The sequence below is a fragment of the Biomphalaria glabrata genome, chromosome 5 (assembly GCF_947242115.1).
Source record: "Biomphalaria glabrata chromosome 5, xgBioGlab47.1, whole genome shotgun sequence".
Lineage (NCBI taxonomy): Eukaryota > Metazoa > Mollusca > Gastropoda > Planorbidae > Biomphalaria > Biomphalaria glabrata.
This window is the reverse complement of record NC_074715.1, coordinates 8,170,793-8,198,283: the sequence shown is the minus strand read 5'-3', so window position 1 is coordinate 8,198,283 and position 27,491 is coordinate 8,170,793. Positions and strand designations below refer to the sequence as shown.

General features: G+C 35.6%; 2 long non-coding RNA genes across 2 annotated transcripts; both read right to left on the bottom strand.

The window, feature by feature from the left end:
* Positions 1-1,208: 1,208 nt before the first annotated feature.
* LOC106061204 (uncharacterized) lies at positions 1,209-15,977 on the bottom strand. The gene is made up of 5 exons (XR_008777988.1): positions 15,483-15,977; positions 13,959-14,042; positions 5,174-7,529; positions 3,540-3,623; positions 1,209-1,373 (listed from the first exon to the last, which is right to left on the bottom strand). It is a non-coding gene; the product is annotated as an uncharacterized LOC106061204 (long non-coding RNA).
* A 3,963-nt stretch (positions 15,978-19,940) lies between these two features.
* LOC106061202 (uncharacterized) lies at positions 19,941-26,785 on the bottom strand. The gene is made up of 4 exons (XR_001216568.2): positions 26,626-26,785; positions 25,237-25,311; positions 23,152-23,235; positions 19,941-20,713 (listed from the first exon to the last, which is right to left on the bottom strand). It is a non-coding gene; the product is annotated as an uncharacterized LOC106061202 (long non-coding RNA).
* Positions 26,786-27,491: the final 706 nt, after the last annotated feature.

Here is a 27,491-nt window from a genome sequence, read left to right as displayed (position 1 = left end):
TCATAAACTTATCATACTTTTAAGAGACAAGCAAAATACTTTAGAATAAAAAATTGACAAAGTGAGATCATCTAAAGAAAGGAACTCCACATGTCAGACCGTCCGTCCGTCCCATTTAGATGTAAACAAGAAAAGATAGTGAAAATCCTACATCATAATAATTTAGACCATTCTAAGTTCTGATACAACGGCTACTTTTTTTCTTTTCTGAAAGCGAAAAAAACTAATTTTTTAAATGCAAACAGTATTTTTTTCATAGAAATACACCATTTTTATGTATTGTATTCCTAGTCTAGTCACTAATAGTGCACACCTTCTGCACTATCTTGAATGGCGGTGTGCATGCCAGGGTTATAACAATATTATATATCAAAATTTAATGTCTGTTACGTCAACAAAAAATTTCCATAAAACTAACCCTGAAAAGATAAGTATTGTAGTAGTGAGGACGAAAACATTTGACGTCAATGAAGATTAAAGGTTTAAAATTTCCTATTTGTCGATCCTAGTGAAGAAATGCTTGCTTGTTTGTGTACAGGATGGTTTAATGTAAAACTTAACCTCATTTTTAATTGGCGAAATAGAAATCTAAAAACTTGGTTAATTCTAATTTAAAAATTAAATATTTTCAAGCTATTTTAGAATTATAGAACCAATTTTATTTATAACATTAAATAAAACAGATAAATAGTTTAAAAATTAAAAACTGTAATTTGAAATTCCAAATTCTACATTTTTATTAGATCTTAAAAGTATAAAGTGTCTGAGACTAGTAAACGGTTTTTAAGATGAAATCATATATCAGAGCTTGAAACCATCTTCGAATATCTTAAAAGAACATTTACACTTCTGAAAAATATCGGCACCCATGATAATCACACTTTTAATCGTTGCTTCTAAACCTATTGACCTCCCAGTGTAAACACAGCCTTAACAAATAGAAATTTGAAAAATACATTCATAATAACTCATCTAGTTGAAGCATTAAAACAAGAAATATAACGATATGTAGGTCTATCTAATTTATCCTTCTATTTTTTTCATTAATGTTATAAATATTACAGAATGTCTGTTATTAACAATATACGAACTAAATGAATGCGAGCATTGAGAATTGTAAATTTGCTAGAACTAATACTCTTTTTGTCTTTCCTCCATGTCCTTTTTCTCATCGTGCACACCATCGTATTCTTTCTTCTTTTTTTTACTTTTCTTTTCTCTTTCCTTTTCTTTTTTCTTTTCACTTTCCTTTTCTTTTTTCTCTTCACTTTCCTTTTTTCTATTCCTTGATGAGCTAAATGCCATTAAAAAAACTACAATGGTCGCTCCAGCTGCTATGGGAATCCAAGTAAGGAAGCTCCATGCACCGTCGTCTGTAGAAGAGATCAAATATTGCTGCATTTTAAAACCAGAACATTCCATGCTAATAAAACAAGACATTTCTCTGATGCAAACACTACACCTCTGACTCTAATACTATACCTCTGACGTTATACTATATCTCTGACGTTAATACTATACCTCTGACGTTAATACAATATCTCTAAAGTTAATACTATATCTCTGACGCGAATACTACATCTATGACGCTAATACTATATCTCTGACGTTAATACTATATCTCTGACTCTAATACTATATCTCTGAAGTTAATACTATATCTCTGAAGTTAATACTATATCTCTGACGCTAATACTATATCTCTGACGCTAATACTATATCTCTGAGGCTAATATTATAACTCTAAAGCTAATACTAGATATCTTCTCTCTCCATATAATCATGTATGTAAATCTTTAAGAGAGAGAGAGAGAGGGGGGGGGGGAGATAGAGACAGAGATAGAAAGAGAGAGAAAAAGGAGGAAGACAGAAGGGAAGATGTAGAGATGATAATACTTTCTCCTTTAATAGTTTTTATGGGTTCAAAGGTCAGTTGGAGATGATGTGTTGAGGTATTGAGCTGAAGATTACCTCTAGAAAGAAGAGGGAGAGAAATTTTTGGCAGAATCCTAGAACTCCAAGGAATATAGTTGGTCTATGATATGCAATGTTTTAAATGAGTCTTGTCTTTTTAGGTGTTAAACAAGGTTACAAAGACAGTTTGTGTTGAAACACAAACTGAAAATCGGCCCAGAAGTGGTCCACCCAGGCAGGTATCAATATTTTCAGAAAGAACATCAGAATTAAATTCAATCAAAGACAAATGACGAAGAATGGAGAAAGAAGGTTGACAGATCTTGTGTGGTGCCCCAGCGGTCCAGCAGACCAAAGGATAGGTGAAAGTGAATGTAAAATTAAATGCGAACCTGGCCTAACTGATGTCTTATAATGAATATCTAATTGATCTAATTGTTTTGTAAATGGTCAATCTCTTATTCAAATCCTCAAAAACAGAAAAAAACATTTTCGTAAAAAAGTACCTTTAGTTAAATACACCATTGTGTACGTGTGGCTGTGCAGTTCACGTGATAATATGAAAACCTACTTAATTATTGTGTTGTTTTAAATTATGTTCGACTTCTATGCATACTAAATAGATTTTTTTTTTTGCATACATATGTTAAAAATATGGTAACTACCTAGCTCCCCTACTAAAGAGCCTTGCGTGTTTGTTACTATTAATAGTGAATAGTTGTAAAAGTGGTGTTTTTTTATGACACAACTGCTTGCACAAGTGATTTAAAAAATTAGATTTTTCTCTTTTAGAAAAGAAAAAGTAGCCGTAGCATCAGAACTTTTAATGGACTAAAATATTATGAAGTCAAATTTTCACTATCTTTTCTAGTTTACGAGATCTAAATGGGACGGACGGACAGACAGACGGACGGACAGACGGACAAACATTTCACACCAAACTAATAGCGTCTTTTCACCTTTCGGGGGCCGCTAAAAATAAAATACTAAATACCTCTCTATTAAGCAAAGGAGACAGCTCTCACCTTTTCTCCACCCTGAGTAAAGTCCCCTTTCAGACTTTTGCGATCTATGGGGGCAGATTGCATAAAGCTCATTTGTTTCTATGGCCGAAAATTAACGAGAATGACCAATAAGCTTTACTTTCCTTACATATGTAAGATGATAAAAATCTCAAAAGTTCAAATATCTAGTCTTGGACGAGATTTGATCTCGAAACAGCTAGGGATTTAAGCGCTAGTATCCTCGGCAACCACATCTCAGCAGCCTTGGGAGAGTGTAAATTTAAATATCGATTAGACTAGATCCGGAATACAGCAGACCACATCTTGTATACGGTGAATATGATTTTGAATGTTCCTTATGTTGTATAAATATATTCAATGCATTCTCGATAATAGTAGACTGATAGATTATTGGTTAGTTGATCAGATATAGCAGTATTAGAAAATTAACATCAATGAATACTTAGAAAAATGTTAAAGAATCTCTGATCGTAATGTAGTGGTTTTTACCAGCCTTGGTCAATATTTAAAGTATAATTTAAAAAAAAAATGATGTTTAATTAATAGCCTCAGTAGAATAGGGGTAAAACATTCTTCCCATTCAGTAAATAAAATACTTACCTGCTAACGCCGTCCCAAGTATTGCAAACACTAAGGTAGCTCTAAGCATCAAGCACCGCTCCATTGTTCGATTTCTTCAGGCAACTGTTAAATTACACAGCATTATGTTGAAATCATATTCAATGTCTCACAATATACATAGTAAGCTTTAACGAATCCCCACTTCTTTTATATTAGCATCTTAAGCTATAAAACGTTACCTAACCCATGATTAAAGTACCCGCCATATAGCGTGAATACATAACTATACTTAGATCATGTTTTAATTAGAAAGCTTCAAGTAACTGTCATTATTTTGTTTTTAAAATGTTTATTTAATGTAATGTAATTTAAGTTCAACGTAATAGTTACTCATACCTTTGCAATTAATGACAATTAGAGACAGTCGAGTAGGAATGTTAGTGTATTGTCTATATTCCCGTTCACGTCAGATGTAAGCGTAGCTTAGTGTGGTGTTTCCTAGACTTGTCCCTTAACGGAACACATCGCAAATTCTGAGTATATAGCGGAACACTTTGTTGTTGTTTTTTTTAGATTGGATTTTTGTCTTTATTTATTTTAATAAACAAAAATTAGGCCACCAAGCTTTTTTTTTTTTTTTTTTGCTTGTATTAAGCTTTGTAAAAATGTATATAGGTATGATATAAACAAATGTATAAAAATATGAATTATAATATCTAGACTTTGACTTTATTAGAACATAATAAGAAAATCTTGCTTCGCACAAATAGGTTGTAAGGAACTGAAATTTAAAAATTAAATAAGCTTGTTTTAAAATAGTGTGGTGCAAAAGACAGGGAGGAATGGAGAAAGACGGTCGACGAATCTTGCCCCAACGGTCCAACAGGCTAAGGGATAGGTAAAGGTGCTCTTTATAGTAATTCGACCAGAAATTATTTAGCTGTTGTTTTTTTTTTCAAATTTTATCTTTGTTTAAAATGAGGTTTAGTATGTCAGTATATATTCTTGTGAAAGCTTATTAGCTAATTACTCCAGTAGATTTTGGAACACGGAGTTTGGCCTCGCGGAACTTACTAGCAATAGTGTTTATTGGAACATAATTGAAGAAAGTTGATGGGGAAGGGATAACACCCTGAGCTAGCGCGCCAGGTGCCACCGACACCCAGATAGAGTATACTAACTTTTTTGTATATCTGTAATATGTGTCATACATCTTTGCATCTCATGCTGTCACTGAGTGCGAAAAAAGTGTTTAGAATATAACAGGATAACAATAGAACATAACATGACCCAAACATTAGTACAACAATGGAATATAGAACAAAACAATACCCAAGCATTAGTATAACAATAGAATATAGAACATAACAAGACCCATACATTAGTATGACAACAGAATATATAACAAAACAAGACAGAAACATTAGTATAACAATAGAATATAACAGGACCCAAACATTAGTACAACAATAGAATATAGAACAAAACAAGACCCAAACATTAGTATAACAATAGAATATAGAACATAACAAGACAGAAACATAAGTATAACAAAAATATTTATTGCAACCATATTAAGGACGTATTAATGTGTCAAATGAAATAGTTTTAATTAATATTAATCAAATTAAAATAAACAAACAAACCAATTATATATTAACAACAATACTTACCTTGGAAGTAAAAAACACCAGAAGTTTCTCAAAATAAAACAAAGAATTAATGCACACAAGTATCTAGCTCTTACACTTTACATGCAAGACAACTAAAAGTAGTACATTTAGGAAGGCAGGTCTCCAAGGATGGGCCTGAGGTAATTATGGATTTTTATTTCCAGGCTCGCTGGTCAGTCAACGCTAGCGGTTTTCTTAAACAAGCCTACTTTAAAGGGAGGGGGCAAAGAAGATATACGAGTATGCTCAAAGTTGATAATTGATGAGGAGAGGGCGAGAGAACGAAGAGAAAGTAATTTTTCTTTTTTTTTTGTTTGTTTTTTTTTTTTGTTGTTACATTAGTCACGTTGCAGTGGATGCATCATTAATCTATTTAAATGGGATCGTCTTTAGGTCATTCTGCTTCCTATACGTAAAAGTTCCCCTTTCAGACCTTGTGATGTAAAGGTCATGCAATTGGTGTCATGTGGCCAGCACAACGACCAAACAACTTTACTTTTTCCCAACTAATATCAAATACTCATTTAAGCTGGGTGGACTCAGAGGCCCCAAGGATCTTGAAATTCAAAATCACAGTCTTCACCGGACCCCGTTTCGGAATCAAACCGCTTTACCGCTCAGCCACCGCTCCTTTAAAAGCTTACTTGCTGTTTAAAAATAAAGTTCCATATTCTTCGATCATAGTGAAGAAATTGACAGAATTTGATAGTTTGTGTACAGGATGATTTATAAATGGCTCCTGTCTCGGAAGGCAATAGATGCGCCCGGATGAGTCATAGTCCTCGATTACGTCTTGAGATGGGGCAGAATCTGGTGTGACTGATCAAACCAATTCTGGAGCTGTAGAGTTTGCTAAAGTTCGTGCATGTATATGTATCTGTCTTAGGGCTAGCTGACAGGGCAGCTTTCTTATTCTTTCTCTTGGCTGACGCAGCTTCGGCAAAGTTTCCATGCTGTCAGGTCTTGGGCTATCTCCTCCCACATACTTTGGTCGATGCTCGTGGCTTTCATGTCTCGCTTACAGACATCTCTGTAGGTTAGTCTTGGGCGGCCCTTGGGTCTGACTCCCTCTGCAAGCTCAGCGTATAGGATGTCTTTGGGGATTCTTCCATCTGGCATGCGAGTGACACGACTGAGCCAGCGTTGTCTTCTATGTTGAAGAAGAGCATATATACTGTGCATATTGGCCAGTTTCAAAACTTCCTAGTTGGTGACATGATCCCTCCAGGAGATGCACATTATGCATCGCAGGCAGCGTAGGTGAAAATTATTTATTCTTTGTTCTTGATGCATGCAATTTGCCCAGCTCTCACTGCCATAAAGAAGTGTGCTCACAACACAGGCAATAGACTAGAAGTTTGTTTGCCGTAGTCAATTTGTTATTTTCCCAGACTCGCTTGGAGAGTTTTGACATTGCTGCAGAAACCTTTCCTATTCTTTTTGTCAGCTCAGTGTCTAAATCTAGGTTGCTGGCTATTGTTGTACCCAAATATGTGAAATCCTGAACCACTGTAAGTGTGTGATTTCCAATATGTATCACTAGTATTTCTGCTACATCTTGTGCCAGGATTTCAGTCTTGGTGAGGCTAATTGTACGGCTAAACTATTGACAAGCAGCTACCAGAGCAGGATGATTTAATGATATAAGGCTCATCCGATGAAAACTAAATACTAGATTGATCCTGATTTATAGAGTAAATATGTTCAGGCCTTTTGAGAAACATAAAACCAATAATAAGTATAGCATTAAAGAAAACAGTTTAACAATTTAAAATTTTAAAACTTTTAATTTGATATTTCCATATAACAAACTAAAATGTTTATAATTTTTTTTTAGCGCAAAGAACTTAAAAGTATAAAGTGTCTAAAACTGAAAAACAACTTTTAAAATGAAATGACAGAGTTTAAAACCGTCTTCAAACATCATAAAGGAACATTCACACTTCCGCAAAAAATATCAGTACCTGTAAACACTCACTCTTTTAATCCTTGCTACTAAACCTATTGACCTCCCAGTGTAAACACAGCCTTAACAAACACAAATTAAACAAAAATACCTACAAAAAAAAATCATCTAGTTGAAAAATTAAAACAAAGAAATTCAGAATGTCTTTTACCAACAAAATAGACACTAATTAAAAGTGAGCAATGAGGAATGTAATTAGACTAACGCTAGCAAACATTGTCTGTTACTATTTTTGTCTTTTCTCTATGTTGTCTTTCTCATCGTGCGCACCATCGTATTCTTTCTTCTTTTTTTCACTTTTATTTGATGCGCAAAGCGCCAATGCAGCAACCTAAAGAACTAACAGAGCTGCTACGGGAATCCAAGTAGGAACGCTCCATGCACCGTCGTCTGTAGAAGATATCAAATATTGCTGCATTTTAAAACTAGAACATTCCATGCTAATAAAACAAGACATACCTCTGACACTAATACCACATCTCTGACACTAATACTACACCTCTGACACTGATACTACATCTCTGACACTAATACTACATCTCTGACACTAATACTACATCTCTGACACTAATACTACATCTCTGACACTAATACTACATCTCTGACACTAATACTACATCTCTGACACTGATACTACATCTCTGACACTAATACTACATCTCTGACACTGATACTACATCTCTGACACTAATACTACATCTCTGACACTGATACTACATCTCTGACACTAATACTACATCTCTGACACTAATACTACATCTCTGACACTAATACTACATCTCTGACACTAATACTACATCTCTGACACTGATACTACATCTCTGACACTAATACTACATCTCTGACACTGATACTACATCTCTGACACTAATACTACATCTCTGACACTAATACTACATCTCTGACACTAATACTACATATCTGACACTAATACTACATCTCTGACAATAATACTATATCTCTGACACTAATACCACATCTCTGACACTAATACTACATCTCTGACACTAATACTACATCTCTGACACTAATACTACATCTCTGACACTAATACTACATCTCTGACACTAATACTACATCTCTGACACTGATACTACATCTCTGACACTAATACTACATCTCTGACACTAATACCACATCTCTGACACTAATACTACATCACTGACACTAATACCACATCTCTGACACTAATACTACATCTCTGACACTAATACTACATCTCTGACACTAATACTACATCTCTGACACTAATACTACATCTCTGACACTAATACTACATCTCTGACACTAATACTACATCTCTGACACTGATACTACATCTCTGACACTAATACTACATCTCTGACACTAATACCACATCTCTGACACTAATACTACATCACTGACACTAATACCACATCTCTGACACTAATACTACATCTCTGACACTAATACTACATCTCTGACACTGATACTACATCTCTGACACTAATACTACATCTCTGACACTAATACTACATCTCTGACACTAATACTACATCTCTGACACTAATACTACATCTCTGAAACTAATACTACATCTCTGACACTGATACTACATCTCTGACACTAATACTACATCTCTGACACTAATACCACATCTCTGACACTGATACTACATCTCTGACACTAATACCACATCTCTGACACTAATACTACATCTCTGACACTAATACTACATCTCTGACACTAATACTACATCTCTGACACTAATACTACATCTCTGACACTAATACTACATCTCTGACACTGATACTACATCTCTGACACTAATACTACATCTTTGACACTAATACTACATCTCTGACACTAATACTACATCTCTGACACTAATACTACATCTCTGACACTAATACCACATCTCTGACACTAATACCACATCTCTGACACTAATACTATATCTCTGACACTAATACCACATCTCTGACACTAATACTACATCTCTGACACTAATACTACATCTCTGACACTAATACTACATCTCTGACACTAATACTACATCTCTGACACTAATACTACATCTCTGACACTAATACTACATCTCTGACACTAATACTACATCTCTGACACTGATACTACATCTCTGACACTAATACATCTCTGACACTAATACCACATCTCTGACACTAATACCACATCTCTGACACTAATACTACATCTCTGACACTGATACTACATCTCTGACACTAATACTACATCTCTGACACTAATACTACATCTCTGACACTGATACTACATCTCTGACACTAATACTACATCTCTGACACTAATACTACATCTCTGACACTAATACTACATCTCTGACACTAATACTACATCTCTGACACTGATACTACATCTCTGACACTAATACTACATCTCTGACACTAATACTACATCTCTGACACTAATACTACATCTCTGACACTGATACTACATCTCTGACACTAATACTACATCTCTGACACTGATACTACATCTCTGACACTAATACTACATCTCTGACACTGATACTACATCTCTGACACTAATACTACATCTCTGACACTAATACTACATCTCTGACACTAATAGTACATCTCTGACACTAATACTACATCTCTGACACTGATACTACATCTCTGACACTAATACTACATCTCTGACACTGATACTACATCTCTGACACTAATACTACATCTCTGACACTAATACTACATCTCTGACACTAATACTACATATCTGACACTAATACTACATCTCTGACAATAATACTATATCTCTGACACTAATACCACATCTCTGACACTAATACTACATCTCTGACACTAATACTACATCTCTGACACTAATACTACATCTCTGACACTAATACTACATCTCTGACACTAATACTACATCTCTGACACTGATACTACATCTCTGACACTAATACTACATCTCTGACACTAATACCACATCTCTGACACTAATACTACATCACTGACACTAATACCACATCTCTGACACTAATACTACATCTCTGACACTAATACTACATCTCTGAAACTGATACTACATCTCTGACACTAATACTACATCTCTGACACTAATACTACATCTCTGACACTAATACTACATCTCTGACACTAATACTACATCTCTGAAACTAATACTACATCTCTGACACTGATACTACATCTCTGACACTAATACTACATCTCTGACACTAATACCACATCTCTGACACTGATACTACATCTCTGACACTAATACCACATCTCTGACACTAATACTACATCTCTGACACTAATACTACATCTCTGACACTAATACTACATCTCTGACACTAATACTACATCTCTGACACTAATACTACATCTCTGACACTGATACTACATCTCTGACACTAATACTACATCTTTGACACTAATACTACATCTCTGACACTAATACTACATCTCTGACACTAATACTACATCTCTGACACTAATACCACATCTCTGACACTAATACCACATCTCTGACACTAATACTATATCTCTGACACTAATACCACATCTCTGACACTAATACTACATCTCTGACACTAATACTACATCTCTGACACTAATACTACATCTCTGACACTAATACTACATCTCTGACACTAATACTACATCTCTGACACTAATACTACATCTCTGACACTAATACTACATCTCTGACACTGATACTACATCTCTGACACTAATACATCTCTGACACTAATACCACATCTCTGACACTAATACCACATCTCTGACACTAATACTACATCTCTGACACTGATACTACATCTCTGACACTAATACTACATCTCTGACACTAATACTACATCTCTGACACTGATACTACATCTCTGACACTAATACTACATCTCTGACACTAATACTACATCTCTGACACTAATACTACATCTCTGACACTAATACTACATCTCTGACACTGATACTACATCTCTGACACTAATACTACATCTCTGACACTAATACTACATCTCTGACACTAATACTACATCTCTGACACTGATACTACATCTCTGACACTAATACTACATCTCTGACACTGATACTACATCTCTGACACTAATACTACATCTCTGACACTGATACTACATCTCTGACACTAATACTACATCTCTGACACTAATACTACATCTCTGACACTAATACTACATCTCTGACACTAATACTACATCTCTGACACTGATACTACATCTCTGACACTAATACTACATCTCTGACACTGATACTACATCTCTGACACTAATACTACATCTCTGACACTAATACTACATCTCTGACACTAATACTACATATCTGACACTAATACTACATCTCTGACAATAATACTATATCTCTGACACTAATACCACATCTCTGACACTAATACTACATCTCTGACACTAATACTACATCTCTGACACTAATACTACATCTCTGACACTAATACTACATCTCTGACACTAATACTACATCTCTGACACTGATACTACATCTCTGACACTAATACTACATCTCTGACACTAATACCACATCTCTGACACTAATACTACATCACTGACACTAATACCACATCTCTGACACTAATACTACATCTCTGACACTAATACTACATCTCTGACACTGATACTACATCTCTGACACTAATACTACATCTCTGACACTAATACTACATCTCTGACACTAATACTACATCTCTGACACTAATACTACATCTCTGAAACTAATACTACATCTCTGACACTGATACTACATCTCTGACACTAATACTACATCTCTTTCACTAATACCACATCTCTGACACTGATACTACATCTCTGACACTAATACCACATCTCTGACACTAATACTACATCTCTGACACTAATACTACATCTCTGACACTAATACTACATCTCTGACACTAATACTACATCTCTGACACTAATACTACATCTCTGACACTGATACTACATCTCTGACACTAATACTACATCTTTGACACTAATACTACATCTCTGACACTAATACTACATCTCTGACACTAATACTACATCTCTGACACTAATACCACATCTCTGACACTAATACCACATCTCTGACACTAATACTATATCTCTGACACTAATACCACATCTCTGACACTAATACTACATCTCTGACACTAATACTACATCTCTGACACTAATACTACATCTCTGACACTAATACTACATCTCTGACACTAATACTACATCTCTGACACTAATACTACATCTCTGACACTAATACTACATCTCTGACACTGATACTACATCTCTGACACTAATACATCTCTGACACTAATACCACATCTCTGACACTAATACCACATCTCTGACACTAATACTACATCTCTGACACTGATACTACATCTCTGACACTAATACTACATCTCTGACACTAATACTACATCTCTGACACTGATACTACATCTCTGACACTAATACTACATCTCTGACACTAATACTACATCTCTGACACTAATACTACATCTCTGACACTAATACTACATCTCTGACACTGATACTACATCTCTGACACTAATACTACATCTCTGACACTAATACTACATCTCTGACACTAATACTACATCTCTGACACTGATACTACATCTCTGACACTAATACTACATCTCTGACACTAATACTACATCTCTGACACTAATACCACATCTCTGACACTGATACTACATCTCTGACACTAATACCACATCTCTGACACTAATACTACATCTCTGACACTAATACTACATCTCTGACACTGATACTACATCTCTGACACTAATACTACATCTCTGACACTAATACTACATCTTTGACACTGATACTACATCTCTGACACTAATACTACATCTCTGACACTAATACTACATCTCTGACACTAATACTACATCTCTGACACTGATACTACATCTCTGACACTAATACTACATCTCTGACACTAATACTACATCTCTGACACTAATACTACATCTCTGACACTAATACTACATCTCTGACACTAATAATATATAACTTCGAGGTATTGAGCTGAAGATTATCTCTAGAATGAAGAGAGAGACATTTTTTGGAGAGTCCTTGAACATAGTTGGTCTCTGAAATTCAATATCATAAAAGTCCTGTCTTTTTAGGTGGTAAACAATGAAATACTAAATGTCTTTTTATTTAGCAAAGGACTCAAGAAATAATAATTGCTGGATAGAACTCTCACATTTATTCACCCTGAGTGAAGTCCCCCTTCAGACTTTCCGATCTATGGAGGCAGATGACCCAAAGCTCATTTGTTTCTATGGTCGAAAATTAACGAGGATGACCAATAAGCTTTACATAGGTCAGGTGCCCTTCTTTTAAGTTGTGATGACTCAAGGGAGTCTTTTTAAAAAATCACAAAAGTTAAGAAATCTAGTCTTCGCAGGGATTTAATCTCGAGACCTCTAGGGATTTAAGCGCTATTATAATCGGTAACCACATCTTACAAAGCTTGTGTTTGTATACATTTAAATATCTTGCATAATAGATTGGGAATACGGCAGACCGCATCTTGTATAAAGCGTATATGATTTTGAATGTGTGGTGTATAAATATAGTTGATGCATTCTCGTTAATTCTAGACGGTAAAGCTGTCTGATAGATTATTGGTTAGTTGATCAGATATAGCAGTATTAGAAAGTTAATATTAATGAATTCTTACCTAAGAGACGTTAAAGAATCTATGATTAGGAATCCTGTATTTTAACAGCCTCGGTCAATATTTATAGACTAATGAAACAATTATATTTCATGAATAATTTCAGAAGAATAATGGTAAAACAACATTCCCTTTCAGTAAATAAAATCCTTACCTGCTAACGCTGTCCCAACTATTGCAAACTCTAAGGCAGCTATAAGCATCAACCAGTACATCATTGTTCGACTTCTTCAGGCAACTGTTAAATTACACAGCATTATGTTGAAATTGTATTCAATGTCTCACAATATACATAGTAAGCCCCACTTCTTTTATATTAGCATCTTATATAAAACGTTACCTAACCCATGATTACAGTACCCACCATATAGCGTAAATACATAACTATACTTAGATCATGTTTTAATTAGAAAGCTTCAAGTAACTGTCGATTTTTTAGTTTTTAAAATGTTTATTTAATGTAATGTAATTTAAGTTAAACGTTAAAGTTACCACTTTCAGACTTTGGGATTAATGAGGGCTTATGTGTGTCCGACGGTTAACAAGGGTGAACTGTGGCCAGCACAACGGTTAACCGCTTTTCCCCTCAGCGAGAGTCATTACAGTTTGGTGGACCAGGAGTCCTAATAATCCCAAAAGTTATAAAAACCCAGCCTACACCGGTATCCGAACTCGAAACTCCCATGCACGGAAGCAAACGCTTTACCCCTCATTAAACAGGAAAGTATGAGTTGTTAATTGTAATTAACGCAGATAACAATCAATATCACAATCAATATCACAATCAATATCGTGCGCTTGAACTTGGCTTGGCTACCTAGAAGAGGGCTGGAGGTTCGACACCCGACTCGGGCAGAGTTGTGTTACTGAGCGCCTAAGGGCAGCACGGAAAACCAACTCCTAGATACCCCCCACTGGTCCACAAATGAGATTGGACCAAAAGCGCTCTGAGCATGCTATAAGCATGAGAGTAGCGTTATATAAAAGCTATAATAAAAAAAAAATACTTGTAACTACTAACTTCAGAAAAAATAAGCCCCATTTTCTTAGTCCGTCCTATATTTACAAGAGTTGAATGTCACTTGGTCTGAAGACAGCGAGACAGTCAAGTAGGAATGTTTGTGTATTGTTTGTATTCCCCTTTGCGTCAGATGTAAGTATAGCCTAGGGTTAGGGTTTCCCAGACTTTGTCCCTTAACGGAACACTTCGCAAATTCTGAATATATAGCGGAACACTTTGTTTATTTTTTAGATTGGATTTTTTGTATATTCATTAAAATAAACCAAAATCAGGCCATATTATATAAATCAAGTTTTTTTTTCTTCAAGTATTAAACTTTTTAAAAATGTTTATAGATATGATATAAACATTTTAAAAAATAATTATAATATTTTGTATGGCGTCATGCCAGTTTCAAAACATGACTTTGTTAAAACACCATAAAAAATCTTTTTTCGCACCAATAGGTTGTAGGGAATTGAAGTTGTTTTTTTTTTAAAAAAAAAGCTTGTTTTAAAATATTGTGGTGCTCTTTAGAAAAACTCTACCAGATATTATTTAATTATTTATATATAACTAGATTTAGAATCTATGTCAATTCAAATTTTATAATGCTATTATACAATACATTTGGTTACCAACAAGAAAAAATAAAAATGCTTTTTTCCTTGCATTTACCTCGAGAAATATTCACTTGAAAGCTTATTAGCTATTTATTCCAGTAGTTTTTGGAACACAAAGTCGGGCCTCAAAGAACACTTGGGTTCTTCGAAACCAAGTTTGGGAAACACTGGCTTAGTGGTAATATAATGTTTGACACGAAGCGACAATACTAACTAGCTTCCTGAGCGCGATGTGAAATGACAAACAAAGTGTAAACCTCTTGTCCAAAGAATAAAAAAAAAATAAACTTAAAAAAAATAAAACTAAACTCTGAACAAAATGACACAATGATCAACATAAATATCAACATGCACAGTAGCTGTCAAGCAAATTTGTTTTAATGTTGATTCGTAAGTTGATTTCAAGTCGACGGAATCAACACTTCTGTTGTAAGGCGATGGCGCAGCACTAAATATGGACGACACTACCAAGCCAAACACTTCAGTTTTCCCAGAATACTCTTTGTTTTTTTTTTCTCTTAAAGAGATTCCCACTATCATACACAATTACATGACATTATACAGAATATCCATTATTTATAACTTACTCCAATAAATGTTTGTTGTTGTTGTTGTTGTTTTTCACTTTCGATTTAAATTGTATTCCGTTTTTATTTGCGTCTTTCTAGAGTTATTGAAAGTCCAATTGTTATTTTAGACTTATTTTAATAAATCAATACTACTGTGTCCACATAGAGATTTCCAATATGTGTGGAACTATTTTCATGTCTTCTTAATGTCATGGATTCCGTTGTGTAATTTCGGGGTGTTTTGGGGTTTAATTTATACCAAGAAGAAGAAGGATAAGAATATAAGGTATTGATCTGGTCTGAAATATGAACGGTTTTTGATGGCCTCTTTCAGCGAAACCAGTTGTCATGGGAGGCCTGAACACTGGCCTGTGACGTCGCAATCTTTGCGATAGTTTAGATCGATAGCTTTTTGTCACGTCACAGTTCTGTACAATGTGACAACAAGCTATTGGTCTCCACTGTTCACAGGCTGCGATGTTTCAGGCCAGTTTTCAGGCCAGTTTTCAGGCCAGTTTTCAGGCCAGTTTTCAGGCCAGTTTTCAGGCCAGTTTAGAGTCTTTCTATAACGACTGGTCTCTTGCTTTCAGTCGTAGATCTCGTAGAACACTTTATCGTGTTGCTGCAGACACCTTATCTGGAGAGTTATCTCCTATCGCATACAACACAAGGAGGCGCTGTGGCTGAGTGGTAAAGCTCTAGGTTTCCGTAACAACGTGGGTGCTGGGTTCGAATCTCGATGAAGACTGGGATTTTGAATTTCGGGATCTTTAGTGCGGGTACCTGACATTAGTTGGGGAAAAGTAGAGAGAGGGGGGAGAAAGAAGAGAGAGAGAGAGAGAGAGATGGAAAGAGACGGAGAGAAGGGAGGGAGGATGTAGAGATGATGGGGGTTACTAGGGTTTTCTTGGGTCAAAGGTAAGTTGGAGATGATGCGTTGAGCTGAAGATTGCCTCTAGAACAAGGGTTCTCAAACTGTGGCTCGCGACCCTCTTGGGGGTCGATTGACAATTTGTCAGGGGTCGCTTATGTCCATCGAAAATATGGATTTTTTTTCCATTCTAACATGTAAAACTTGACACATATTAAGTTTTTTTCCATTGAGATTTACTAAATATATTGTTGTTCGAGGATAGATGTTGCAGACAACTGAATCAGAATTTATTTCAAACATTTTGATTGTGCTGCAGATATACATTGTATAGGTTTTCTTCTGAACTATCATTTGTTAATTAATAGTCAGTGTTATTCATCATACTAAATGTCAGAAAAGCATTTGTGCCTTTTTTAACTATTATAAGCTCTCTAACCTTAAATATGTGTTTAATCCGAAATATATGAACTAAACAATGTACGTTTTAAATAAGGTTGAATAAGGCATCCAAAAATTTGAATTTTAATACGTTAACTCTGTTTAGAAATCCGTAACACAGGACTAATGGTAGCAGGGGAGGAAAGCATGGGCTTCCCATAGTGCTCTGCTAAGAAACTCTGTTGTTTTTAGTAGTTCCTCATAGCTCCCATATTCAGTTCAAGTGACCCTTCAGTTGTCTCCCCTCAGCTCTTGGACACTAATAAGACCTACACCACTGTTTCCTCTGCCTGCACCATGATTAGTTGATGCAGGAATTGAAAACCTCAGTATGTCACTAGTACAGAAACTAATATTTACATGCTTCCAACTTCATCTGCTCTCTATGAGAGAAATTACCTTGAACCTGGCAAACAGATAAAATGATAATTTCTGTGAAAGAACATTTGTGCATGTGTGCAGACATCCCCCCCCCCCAACATTACTTTACAAATCTACTCATTATCCCATTTGCACTTGCCAGAAATGCAATGAAAGTCAAAGTTAAAGATGTTTAGTTGACATAAATAGTTTAACAGTGAAACATTTCTCTTTAATTGGGCCGACACAATTCTGGATCAAGCGTTTTCAGCCATGTTCCGCTTTGTATACATTGCATCCTCTTCTTCCATTTGCAATAATATATTTATTTCTTGAAACAGCCTGTTAGTTATCAAATTTAAATACAGAAAATTGCCACGTGTGTGGAATGTGAATATGAAATACTAACGTAAATAGATGCACATCATAAACAAATTATTTCATTTATTTGTAATTGAATAATAAGGAGAAATATATATTTCAAGAATATAATTACATACTGTATCGCGATTAAACATTAAGCTTTGGCAATGCAAATCAGATATTTACATTAGGCCTCCAATTATAATTTTGTAACACCATATTTCTAAACTAAAATGATTTAATGTTGGGGATCGCCAATAAGTGAGGAATTGTACAAAGGGGTCGCCAAGCTAAAAAGGTTGAGAACCGCTGGGCTAGAGAGTCGGAGTGCGTGCGTCTTGTCCCGCATCGTTGGGCGACGTAGAGAATTATATATAGATATCCTAGATGAACCACCAAGAAGTCTAGCTTACGTTCCACACACCCCATACAAACGTATCTGATTGTTTCCTAATAAAAGAACCTCTTTATCCTGGTCTTTTGTGGTTTTCCTCTTTAACAAAATATCTGCTGTCCACAGGACCTTGTATGAATAGATTTTTTAAAATCCATCTTTTTTTTTTCTTTTATTTATTAAGAAACTTTTATTGATAATTTAAGAGAAAATGTATATGCTGCTCTAAGACGCTCATCAAAGCCCAATTCAGTTAGATTCGTATATCCAGTTTCACGTCTTCATATAGATTCGAATCTCGAAATTAACGTCTTCATCTAGATTCGAATCTCGAATTTAACGTCTTCATCTAGATTCGAATCTCGAATTTAACATCTTCATCTGGATTTGAATCTCAAATTTAACGTCTTCATCTAAATTCAAATCTCGAATTTAACGTCTTCATCTAGATTCAGACATTGAAAGAGTATTTGTTGTTAAATGATATTTTTGTCTTCACTAAAACAAAGTATTACATTTTTTGTTCGTTTTCTCCTTTCCTCCCCCCCCCCCTAATTTATTTTAGTGCTATTATTTACGCTTTTAGAATCAGTTCCTTTCAGACCTTGTGATCTATAGGGCTGATGATGTAAATGTTAACGAGTGTGTCATGTGGCCAGCACAACGACCAACCGCCTTTACATTTTCCCTAACTAATGTCGGGTACCCATTAGGGTTGGGTGGACTCAGGGACGCCCAAGGATCCCGACATTAAAAATCTTTACCACGATTCGAACCCGGGACCCCCGGTTCAATAGCCAAGCGCTGTACCGCTCAGCCAACAGCAAATAGGTCGTGATTGATTTTTTTTTAAATATTTATCCCCATTTGTGTAGTTTTTATTATTGGAATACTAATCCCAAACTTTACATCGTCTTTTCATTAAATTTATTACTATTACTTCCTGATGGTTTTCGGATAGTAAAAACGCAACAAAAGTAATGCAATAATTAACTATTCAATTACCAATTCAAGCACAAGTATTTTTGTTATGATACTTTAATACCATTAATCTGCACTGAACGACATATCATAGTCATGAAAATCTCATATGAAAAAGTAAGAAGGAAAAACAAAATAGTTTATACTATTATATATAGGCAAGACGCGGGAAAAACAAAATAGTTTATGCTATTATATATAGGCAAGATGCAAAGGTTGTTGAAGCTTCATTTAACTCTTTCTCTCCTAACTGACGATACCAGCGTTGATTCCTCCAGAATATGGTATGGTAAATAATTACGGAGAGAAAGAGTTAAACATTATAGTGAGTTATATCTTCTACTCAGATAGTTTTCTAGTGTCTATTTCGTCTAATGGTCACGGACACCCTGACCGTCGTCAACTGTAATCCAAGTATACAGTTTGTAGAGTTCATTGAATGTGCGAGAGAGTGTGTTAGTTAGTGAGGACTTGTCCCCGGTCCAGAAAGGTTGGATAGTCGCTTCCTGGACTGATGCTTGTATTATTTCTTGAGATTGATATCATTGTGTGCTTTATTTGATATTAAAGAGTTTTTGGTATTCATTGAGAGCTGAGCTAGAGTTGAAGTATATTGAGTATTAATTGTTCTTATTTGTGTGACCCTTAATGAGCCAAGCAAGTAGTAATTAATTGTTATTGAGTATTTAAGTAATCCACAACGACTCTAAGGAGCCAAGTCAAGCCAAAGCAATAAAAAGAACTCTGACAATAGTCTGTTTTGTTTTACATGTTTTCTGTGTTTATTTAGAATTGAATATTATCATTACATCCTATCACTACCGTCGGATGGTCAGGAATGGCGAAGAGCAGTGTTTGAACCCAAGACCTTTGAGTCGAAGGTCCAGAACGCATCCCGTAATTATACATTAGTTTTTGTTTGACTTTCTCACCATGAATACACCTTTATCAAATAGCTAAACAAAATCACTTATAAAATCACAAATGTAGTTCAAAGACTAAAGAAAAATAAATGAGATCCCATGCAGTCCGATTCTTTCCTTTACATTAAAAATATTTAGTTAAGGCTATTATTAATAAACACACATACATCTAAAGCCAGAAATGATATAAATTAATTAGATAATGTTTTGATACACAATGCAGGATCTTTTATTTCTGTCTGCCCTCTATTCCTCCCTTCTCTTGACGCGCCCCATCGTATTCACTCTTTTTGTCGCCAAAAATACAGAGTGCAAACACAAGAACTAAGACAGTAGCTCCTGCTACAATGGGGATCCATGTAGGGACGCTCCATGCACCGTCGTCTGTAGGAGAGATCAAATATCATTAAATTTTAAAACCACAAACATTACATACTCTGACGATAATACAGTGGTGTAGCTAGGGTGGGGGAGTCCAAATTTTAAAATCCCTTCGGGACCCCACTTGAGAGGGTTCCCCAAAAATGAGTGTCCGAAATTTGTTTTTACATCAAATATTATGCCGTTATCTCGTGTCATGATGTCGAATGTCAAAATGCAGGGGACTTCTTCTTCTTCTTCTTCTAGCCAGCTTTATTGCTGCTGAGCTGTGAGCTCTTTTGCAGACTGTGCCAAGGAAAAAAAATGTGCTGTTTTCTTCAGTTGTTCAGCACTGCCGTACATGGCGTTGGTCATGTTGGGCTGTAGTGGAAGTGGACTCAAGGTGGATTTGGGAGGGGCATTCAAAGAGGATATGGCCCACCGTTTCAGAAGGGTGGGCGCAGTGTCTGCAAAGGGGGAGCTGTGTGGAGTTTATTTTGTTCAGGTAGTAATTTATTAGTGGTGTGTGTCCAGTTCTTTGTTGGAAAATTGTAGATTGTTCTTTGCGGGGGAGGAAGTTAATACTGTCCACTTTGCAGGGGACAATATTGAGGTTAAACCTCCCCGGGCCCCAAATCCCTAGCTACACCACAGCAATAATAGATCTACTTTCTCCAGAAAAAAAGAAGTGCTCCTTTCAGACCTTGCGATCTATAGGGCAGTTGATGTTAAGGTCATCTGTTTCCTTAACCAAAGGTTAACGATCAGGGTGTCATGTGGCCTGCATAACTACGAGTCTTTACTTTCCCTATCGAAAGTCAGGTTCAAAAACCAAGCGCTTAGCCATTCAGACGCCGCGTCCCCCCCCCTCCCACCACTTTCTCCAGAAAATCTTTCAAAAACTTTAGAGAGGCGAAGGGCGCCATGGAGTTTAGTTGAACCATGACCTCGAACGTTTTTAAATAATTATTTTTTTTATTTTTTTTTTTGGGGGGGGGGGGAGTGGGGTCGTAGGTGAGCAAAGGAGCCAAGAAATAATCATTGATGGAGACAACTCTCAAAAGAAAAATTCTTCACCATGAGTACCCCTTTTATCAGCTGTGGTGAAGCTCGAAAATTGACGACGATATCATGTGACCAGCATAATGATCTTCGATAAAGTGCAGTAGAAAATCGGCACCGAAGGCGCCATTATCCCATTGATCGTATCGTTAGAAAAGGCTTTTATCCAACGAACAGGCTTGGACATGGGGCTCTTCACCCCAAGTCTTGTCTATGGACAGAGTAAGGAAACCGTAACGCGTACACAGGACACAGAGCCTCGCTCCTTGACCCCACTCGCTATAAGTGGCCGAGAGCAGCGCTAACCATGGGGAGTTTGCTTCATATTCCTATACTGTAACCACCACGCTCCGTGCAGGGACCGCTATTCCAGCTATCGGCCCCTTTTGTGGAACGGCGTGGAAGACTTTCAGAACTGGCTGGCTGGCTTTTGTTCGATCTCCATCCTGAATGAGATAAAAAAAAAAATCGAAAAGCTCACCCAGGGGTATCCTTGTTCGCTTCCCGTTCTTAGCCTATCTAGTTCCACTACTAGACGTTTCCACGGAGGCACCACGCTGAGGCGACGGTGAATGAATACTCCGCAGCTTAAGTTTCAGCTTAAGCTTTAAGTAGTGGCTGGTGCTCTTTAGAGTTCGGCTGACTCAAGGGCGTTCAAAAAATTCCCAAGAGCTCAAAAACCTAGTCTTCGTCAGGATTCGATATCGTGACTTTTAGGTATTTAAGTACTATACCACTAGGGCACCCAACCCATGCAGCATTGGAAAAGTGTATACTTATATATACTTAGCAGACCAGATCGGGAATACGTTAGACCTCATCTTACAGAGGTATAGAGGTATCATAAGCATTGGAAACTATTGGAAAGTACTGGAGATTTGAGGTGTTTTAGATTAAGCTTTAGTAATATTAGACGGTATTTATGAGAAGGAAGATAATATCTGATAGTTTATTGAAAATTAACATCAATAAATACTTATTAGAAAGATGTTAGAGAATCTCTGATCATAATGTAAGAATCTATGTGGTCTTAACCAGCCTCGGTAAAAAATGTCAAATGTAAAGATGACGTTTGACGAACTGTTGCAGTAAAAGGCTTCAGGATACAAACCTGACCTTTAGGCAGTCTGCAGCACTCAGTTTTACACCCTGGCAGAGCCTGCGACGCCGCTGACCCCAAACTGAATCGGTAATTGTCGTCACATTGGTCACATCAGCTGCGTGAACAGGGGAAAACTGCTATGTGGGCGACATCATCCCGACCATAGCTAATGCCCAGGCACTCATTTTATTGCCATGAAATGATCCATATCGCTTCGGTACTGAAAGAGGCCATGCACAGTAAAATAATGGTTATTCAAATATTCTTCCTTTTCAGAAAACAGGCTAAGTCTAATTACCTGCTAGTGCTGTTCCAAGTATTGCAAGCACTGTGGCAGTTAGAAGCATTGAGTACTTCTCCATCGTTCGGTCTCCTTAGCTACCTGTTGAAATAAACAGAGCATAAATAAAGCATATATATAAATATAAGGGAAGCGTGGTCGAGAGGCTAAGTACTAAAGTGGCTCGAAGTTCAACATCCGACTAAAGCAAAAATGTGTTACTGAGCGCCTAAGGGCAGCACGGAAAACCTTCTCCCAGATACCCTCTCCCCCCACTAGTCCACAAATGAAATTGGACCGTAGCGCTCTGAGCATGCTATAAGCATAAAACGGATAATTATTATTATTTAGCAATAAAGATAAATGTTTCCTATTTAACAGCATATTTAGTCAAAAGTAAAGTTTCCTTTTCAGACTATCAGATCTCTGTCAGCTTAATTAGCTTCAACGCATCCTCCCCCTTTGTTTGATATTAACATTATCATCTATTATAATGTTCATTATCCGTTTCTAACTAACCCTGATTAAATCACCAACCACTTATCAATTAAAAAAAAAGCAAGGTTAGAAAGACAGTTTGTGTGGATACACAAACTCAAAATCGGCCTCCGAAGTGGTCCGCCCAGGCAGGTAAAAAGGAAGGTTTCAATAATTTCAGAAATAATATTAGAATGAAATTCTATCAAAGACAAATGACAGAGAAGAATGGAGAAAGAAGGTTGACGGATCTTGTGTGGTGAACCTGACCTAATTAATGTTTTATAATGAATATATCATTGCTCTAATTGTTTTGTAAATGGACAATCTCTTATTTCTCAAGAAAAAAAAAATTTTCTTAAAAAAAAAATCCTTTAGTTCAGTGTTCTAACATGTCGGGGTAAACGTTTCAATTAACCCGATAAAGTGAAAAAATTTCTTATTTATTGTAATTTTAATTTATGTCCAACTTATATGCATACAAAATAGATTTTTTTCTCTTTAAAAAAGTAATCATTTTTTTTGGTGTAAATGCAATAGTTACTATGACAGAAATTACATAGCTTAGTAATACAGATTTAAAAAACATTTTGGACCAAAAGTCTAATACCGTTTGCATAAATGTGTTACAAATATACTAAGTGGCCTTCAGTGTTCGTAACTAATTACTATTAATAGTGAATAGTTGTAAAAGTGATGTATTTTTATGAAAAAAATGCTTTCATAAGTGATTTTAAAAAATAGAGTATTCGCTTTCAGAAAAGAAAAAAGTTGAATCAGATTTTTTAATGGTGTTAAATATTATGATGTCGAATTTTCACTAGTTTTCTAGTTTACGAGATCTAAACGGGACGGACAGACAGATTGACGGACAGACATTCCACACAAAACTAATAGCGTCTTTTCCCCTATCGGTGGCCGCTAAAAAGAGTTGAATGCTTTTGGTAATAAAACAGTGTAACAGTGAAGTATGTATGCCATTATATTGTCTGTATTCCCGTTTACGTCAGATGTAAGTATAGCTTAGTGCAGTGTTTCCCAAACTTTTTCCTAACGGAACACTCAGCACATTCAGTGAATTTAGAGGAATTATGTGCTTATTTTTTAGATTTGATTTTTTAAATTTGTTTATATAAAAAAAAAATTGAGCCCCATTAAAAATTAAGCTCTTTTTTTAAAGCATACAATTTAATATATATATATATATATATATATATATATATATATATATATATATATATATATATATATATATATATATTTTTACAGAGAGAGAGAGAGAGAGAGAGAGAGCTACTATATAAGCATACGTATAAACAAGAAAAACATAAAAAAATGATTAAAAAAAATAAAACATAGCTTATATTAATCGTAGCTGTATCAATAAGTTTGGATCAGTAATGTATTTAAATTTGTAATAGATCTAGAAAAACAACAAAAGATCTTTGCGATTAGAAATATTTTTGCCAATTGTATTTGTTTAGCGCAATTTCATGCTTTTAACTTTCTCAATACGCTGTAATCCTATCATTTAACTGAACCATTTGGAAATGAGTGGAGAAAGAAAGGGGTATCTGGGTGATCGCTTTTTAAATGCATTTATATAAACAAAGAATATTGAGCTACCTGTATTGGAAATCGTGTGTTTATGCCTCCTCAGACTCTTCAAGCATACACACCAACCACTAAGCCAACGAAGCTCTAATGAAAAAAGAATGTTTTATAATTAGCTTTTGTTGGTTTCAAACTTTAAAGTGACGATTTACAAAATATAAAGTGGGCTAACTCAACTTATTCCACCTTATTAGTCAAAAGCAATTTCTTTCCCTTGTTTGAGATACAAAACAAAAAAGTATTTATTACTAATAACTAATTAACTATTAATTGAAAGATAAAAAGAAATAATTGTGTTAAGTTTCACTTGATCTGATAACGAACGTAAGAAAAATCATTGTCTTTCCTTTGCTAGTTTTTTAATGGCTTCCCAGCTCTATCCTGTCCTCTCGGTTTCCTCTAGTACACTGCGTCCCCACGTTCTGTTTGGTCTTCCTCCACGTCTTGTTCCCTGGGGGTTCCACTCTAAGCTCTGTCTAGCTTTGTTGCTGATATCTTTTCTAAGGATGTGCCCGATCCACCTCCAAATATCCATAAGTGTAAGAGAAATAACTTGAACAAACTTTTTTCCAGACAGACATGCAAAGTGAGTTGATATAAACATTTTAGCAGACAGACATGAAAAAAGAGTTGATATAAACTTTTTAGCAGACAGACATTCAGAGTAAGTTGATATAAACTCTTTACCAGACAGACATGTAAAGTAAGTTGATATAAACTTTTTACCAGACAGACATTTTAAGTGAGTTGATACAAACTTTTTACCAGACAGACATGCAAAGTAAGTTGATACAAACTTTTTAATATCTTCAATGGCGTCAAGCCTGTTTGTACACTTAGACTTTGTTGCAAGATATGAAAATCCTGTTTTGCAGATGGAAGGAATCAGAAGCACTTATAAAGATACCATGTTTTAAATAGTGTGGGTGCTTTTAAAAAAGACTCCATCAGAAATCATTAAATAGTTGATCTTTTATTGTACGTTTCAATTAAGATTCACAATCTATATCAGTTCAAAGTCCATAGTGATTTTATAAAAAAAATTTTTTTACCAAGAATAACTAATTTTAAAAAAATACTTTTTTTTTCGTGCATTTACTTAGAGATTCATTCACGTGAAGGCAAACTAGCTAATTATTAGAAATTATTCCTGTAGTTTTTTTTTGCTACACATAATCAAGCCTCGCGGAACACTAGGATTCAGAGGAACAGTTGAGGAATCACTGGTTTAGTGATAATGTAATGCTTGAAACGAAGCGACAATACTAACTAGCTTCCTGAACGCGATGTGAAATGACAAACAAAGTGTAAACCTCTTGTCAGAAGAATCCCGAAACAAAATGAACTTAATATTAAAAACAAAAATAAACTCTAAACAAAATGACTCAATGATCAACATACACATCAACACACACAGTAGTTATCAGGCAAATTTGTTTTGGTGCTGATTCGAAAGTTGATTTCAAGTCGACGGAACCAACACTTCTGTTGTCAGGCGTTGGCGCACCACCAAATATCGACACTACCAAGCCTGAATTTTCAGTTTTCCCGGAATACAGCCGCCGCCATTTTACTTTTTCACTCTTTGTTTTTTCCTTAAATAGATTCCCACTATCATACACAATTACATGAAATTATACAGAAATATAAATATCCATTACTTATTACTTACTCAAGTAACTTTTTTTTTTTCACTTTCGATTTAAATTGTATTCCGTTTTTATTAGCGTCTTTCTAGAGTTATTGAGAGTTCAATTGATATTTTTAGACTTATTTTAATAAATCAATACTACTGTGTCCCCATAGAGATTTCAAACTATTTTCATGTCTACTTAATGTCATGGATTCCGTTGTGTAATTTCGACTTTCCGTTCAATGTTTTGGGCGTTTAATTTATACCAAGAGGAAGAACGATAAGAATGGAGGGTATTAATCTGGTCTGAAATATGAACGGTTATTGATGGCCTCTTTCAGCGAAACCAGTTGTCATGGGAGGCCTGAACACTGGCCTGTGACGTCGCAATCTTTGCGATAGTTTAGATCGATAGCTTTTTGCCACGCCACAGGTCTGTACAACGTGACAACAAGCTATTGGTCTCCACTGTTTACAGGTTTCGATGTTTCAGGCCAGTTTTCAGGCCAGTTTTCAGGCCAGTTTTCAGGCTTTCTATAACCACGGGTCTTGCGTTAAGTCGTTGATCTCCTAGAGCACTTGATAGTGTTGCTGCAGACACCTTGTCTGGAGAGTTATCTCCTGCCGCATACAA